Raw genomic sequence first — 5,010 nt, 5'->3', positions numbered from 1 at the left:
GGGTACCAGGAACAGAAAACGAAAGTAGGGCTTTTCTTATAACTTAGAAATACTGATCGTGCGTTGCGGTCTTCGCTGAACGGGAAAATTACATTGAAGTGTATGGAATAGCTTTCGCTTCATATGTACGAGAAGTTGTATTGACGTGTTTTTGAAAAGACTCATTTTAAATGAATTTTAATGCACATTGTGGGCATCAGTGCGAGACGAGAAGGTGACACGCCCACGTCTCACAGCTTATCTGACAAATGGGTGACAGCTGTTTATAAACTGACTTGAGGCCTAGTTGTTTGTTTTGTTTCTTTTTCTATTTCTTGTATGTTTTTTGTTTGTTTTTTAAAAAAGGTTTTATTGTTCCCAAGAGTACACGTCATAGACGGTAGTTCGCATTTTCGGAGCGTGGCACACAGAATTCAAGAATATATACCAAAAGTGAGTTTAGGTTTCTGCTTGAGTTTGGAATAAAGATTGTCATGATTCTGAAGACTATTAGTTTTAATTGCAATGGTTTTGTCTACATTGGAAATTTCTCTCAAAACAACCAAAAACCTTTGAAGTTTTGGAGCATGTTGTTTAATCCTATTCAAATGGATATAGTCTTGGCAGATATGACGACATGACCCAATAATAAATCAATGTATTATGTTCCAAACAAAACAATGTATTTTGTTATTTCAGTTGTGTTTTCTATTTGATTGTTCATTCAAACATCAAGTTCATTCTAGAATGCTTGTGTTTCTCTACATTCCCAATGAACATGACAAATACTCTCACGTAGCTCATACAAAGTACTGACTTGTTTTGGAAATCAAGTATCTGTAAGTCATAAAAATCCCATTCCAATCCAAAGTATCATTAGCAAAAGATGCTTGCCATTTAAGACACACTTTAGCTAGCTCTTCACTTGAAATCAAGGTATTATAAAAAAAATCTAGAGCCTTTGGATGATTCCAGTAAATTCAAATGACATTCAGTTATGAGTAAATAAAAAAAAAAAAAAAAAAAAAAAAACTGGGATATTTCTGGAGTGTCTAATGGTATATTTCCAAGTATCAGGTAGTATATTCAAAACATGCAAATAGTCCAAATATGTGCTTTTAGTACCTCAAATTGCCTTCAACTTGTCAAAGGATAAGAAACCAGTTGTGTCACATAGATCCAATTATGGTTAAACCATAGTGGTTGGGCTTGGATTCATAATTATCTCCAGAATTCACATGACTTTTTTTACAATATTTGTTCCATACTTTCAAAACATCCTTCCAATCAGTGTTATCAATATGTATCACTTGATCAACATCTGTACCAGATTTTAAAATGACATCAAAAGTAATATTACAGATATTTTTAATTGTTGTTTTTCTACAATATGATCTCAGATTGGCAAGTTTCAATGCTTCACAAAAAGTTGCAGTGTCAACAATCCTTAATCCACCATCTCTGTATATCCTTTTCAAATTGTTCCTTTTGATTTAATCACGTTTGTCATTCCATATGAATTTGAAGAAGATATTTTGCTATAAAGTAATGAAATCCTTTGGAGGATTAAGCATAGCATTGAATTTATGAACAGGTTTTGACAGAGCCTAAGTTTTCATTACAGTTATTTTACCAATCAGAGTCAAATGTATTTTCCTCCATTGTGCAAGCAGTCTGTTTAATTCCTCTAGTCTTTTTTTGTATTGATTCCTCACAAATTGTTAAGATCTGTGTGGAATTTAATTCCCAAGGCTTCAAACACAGTATTTTGCCATTCGATTTTAAATGTCGTTGCATGATAAATCAGTACTATTTCTCTTTGAGACAATCCATATTGCTTTTGACTTATCAATGTTTATTTTAAGCCCTGACATTTTATAAAAAGTATTTATTTCATCAAAAGCAGCCTTTAAACTTTGCTTACTCCCACCAAGAAATACTTCAGTATCATCTACATATTGATTTAATTAATAGTTACTCATTATTGGTTGTTATAGAGTAGGTTAAGTTGTCTCATTTCAAACTCACATTCAATGTAAACCGTCTCGATAGTCCGCGATGTCTGAATACCCACCGTCCCTACAGTACGAACCGCCTCCGCGGTGTAGTGGTTAGAGCGTCTTCCCGGAGAGCGGAAGGTCGCGGGTTCGATCCCAGGCCGCGTCCTACCAAAAGACGCTAAAATATGGTAATTGTTGGTCCCTGCCTGACGCCGCATTAATGGGTACAACAAGGACTGGTCGGCTCGGAGTCAGTATAGTGTGTCTCAGTAGGGTATTCATGCTTCACTGCGGCATGGTATCTCAGTGGGCTAGCACTATAAAACCAGCTTCAGTCTGGGCTAGTACAAGCAGCGGCACATACACATACACACGCTTGCACGTCGTCATATGAGTGAAATTTTCTCAAGCACGACGTTAAACCCAATTTCACATCACCGTCCCTTCAGTACGAAGACCCATTATTAACCTTGATTGACCGTCCCATTACATCGTATCTTACGTCCAGCATCATTTCTGGGAATCTTTCTAACCCGGAATCTTGAAAGATGAAGATAAGATGAATAAGTCCTTGTAAAGGATCAGTTTTCCATAATTTTTTGCTGCTACTGTTCAAATAACTTTTGAAAGAAATTATACCAATTATTATTTCTGCAATCTTCTATTTTCATTTTATTTATCGTGGTTATTGGTTTTGAATCATGGTTATTGGTTTTGGATCATGGTTATTGGTTTTGGGTCACGGTTATTGGTTTGGGATCATGTCATGGTTATTGGTTTTGGATCATGGTTATCGGTTTTGGTTATTGGTTTTGGGTCATGGTTATTGATTTTGGTTTTGGATCATGGTTATTGGTTTTGGTTATTGGTTTTGGATCATGGTTATTGGTTTAGGATCATGGTTATTGGTTATGGATCATGGTTATTGGTTATGGATCATGGTTATTGGTTTTGGATCATGGTTATTGGTTTTGGATCATGGTTATTGGTTTTGGATCATGGTTATTGGTTTTGTTCGATAGTCAAATGTGAAGGAATGTAACTGACATGAAAAAATTATAAGTATTGAAAGTTAAAAACAGGACAGTGTATTTAATGTCATCTTTTAACCACTGATGTCTAGGTCGACTGAAAATGTCGACTTTTTAAGACAATTATTTTCTCTTTACAGGCGTCATATTTATGGAATATTGCTAAAAGCTGCGTACAACCGTACTCACTCACTCATTTTCCATATTTAAAGATGTGAGAAAATATATCATTTTTGATTTTTTTTAGAGAAAAATTATGCCAAAATCACACACAGAACAAATTCAAATAAGATCAATAAAGGTTTTAATCACACTTGTATACCAACAAAACAACAGTGCCACGGTGTCTAATTTGGACAGTTAGCAGTGAAAAATATCATAACATCAAGGATAGCATAACAAAAGTTGTTGCCGGTCGGACAAAAATCTAATCATCAGAACAAATATATCATCGGAATGAGAAGCAAGGATATATACTTCAGCTCCCTCTCTCTGGCAGTTTCAGGCGATAAGATGTATACAGTATCTACATTCAGTTTGAGTATTGAATAACTGTCAAAACAAGGTAAAAATATTCAAAACAAAGATATAAACATTCAACAAAGTCATAAAAAAGACCAAACAATTCCTGATCATAAGTCTCTGCCTAAGGCGATGGCACGATTCAGCGAGACGAATACCCTATTTCATTACGTTATAAAAAAGGCAATGTTTCAATAATGGCCTTAAATAGCTTTTTATCAAAATGGGTATTTAGACAATAGGAATCGAACCTCTGAAATTGGTTGGACAGTTATGTTAAGTTTCACTCTTTGGTGACAATGTTTTCGGCGGTCGCCGTACAACAGGCCGTGTGCATAAAACTTCATTAGCCCTAAGATGAGTAAATGTTGCATTGCTACTGGTAAAATTTGATAAAAATGTAAACGAATTAATGGCTATCGTTATCAAATAAACAAAAACATGTTGAGATTGCAGTCCAAGAAATAATGAGATGTCAATATACAATATTGAAGTTTAAATGTTAAGAATCGATCAATCTGTTTCTATCACAGGGAGACGTTTCTGTTAAAAGCAGAGTCGACTGAACGTTTCCGATATCTGAGCAAGAACCACAAAACACTTTTTGAATGGAAATCTTCGTAGAAAGAACACATGGCTTCAAACACAGACACCTAAGGAAGGTGAAGGAAGGTACATATTCATCAGCATACAGAAACACGTTAGCTTGGGAGCAAATTTTGTGTCAAAGTTTAGTTCCTTCAAAAATAGCTTATCCCAAAACTAGTGTACAAAGAAGGGATAGTGGTGTACCAAGAAGGGATAGTGGTGTACCAAGAAGGGATGGTGGTGTACAAAGAAGGGATAGTGGTGAACAAAGACGGAAAAGTGGTGTACAATGTAGGGAAAGGGTGTACCAAGAAGGGATAGTGGTGTACCTAGAAGGGATAGTCGAGTACAAGGAAGGGATAGTGGTGTACAAAGAAAGGATAGTGGTGTACAAAGAAGGGATAGTCGTGTACAATGTAGGGATAGTGATGTACACAGTGAGGGTAATAGTATACAAAGTAGAAAAAGCTCTCTAACTGTGTGAGAGAAGAACCTATGAAATATGACTTGCATCAGACATATGTATGAGATGGGATCCCCGTCTGTGATTGGCTACTCTATGGTGAAGACCAAAGGTCAAATTACGACGGATTACGCCCGTATCCAAACTGGCTACTACAACTGTGACAGTGAGGCGAGTGACAAGCCACTTTTATACAACAAAATGATCCTATCGACAACACGCGGAGGCATACAACCATAGAAGCAGGATAGTGAAATGAACGTTGTGCCACGTATACACGTCCCAGTAATAAGAAAAGACAACATATATGTCCATTTGAGTTAAGGGTGTACGAGAAACGTAATATTTCATGCCTTCAAGATACGATTTATCTCACAACACGCTGTTCGCGTTTTGAAACAACTCGAATGATAAACCGTATGTGAGA

This window comes from Haliotis rubra, unplaced genomic scaffold (genome assembly GCF_003918875.1).
Source record: "Haliotis rubra isolate DU_JTF1 unplaced genomic scaffold, ASM391887v1 Scf1188, whole genome shotgun sequence".
NCBI classification, from domain to species: Eukaryota; Metazoa; Mollusca; class Gastropoda; order Lepetellida; family Haliotidae; genus Haliotis; species Haliotis rubra.
Note: the sequence above shows the minus strand (reverse complement) of the source record.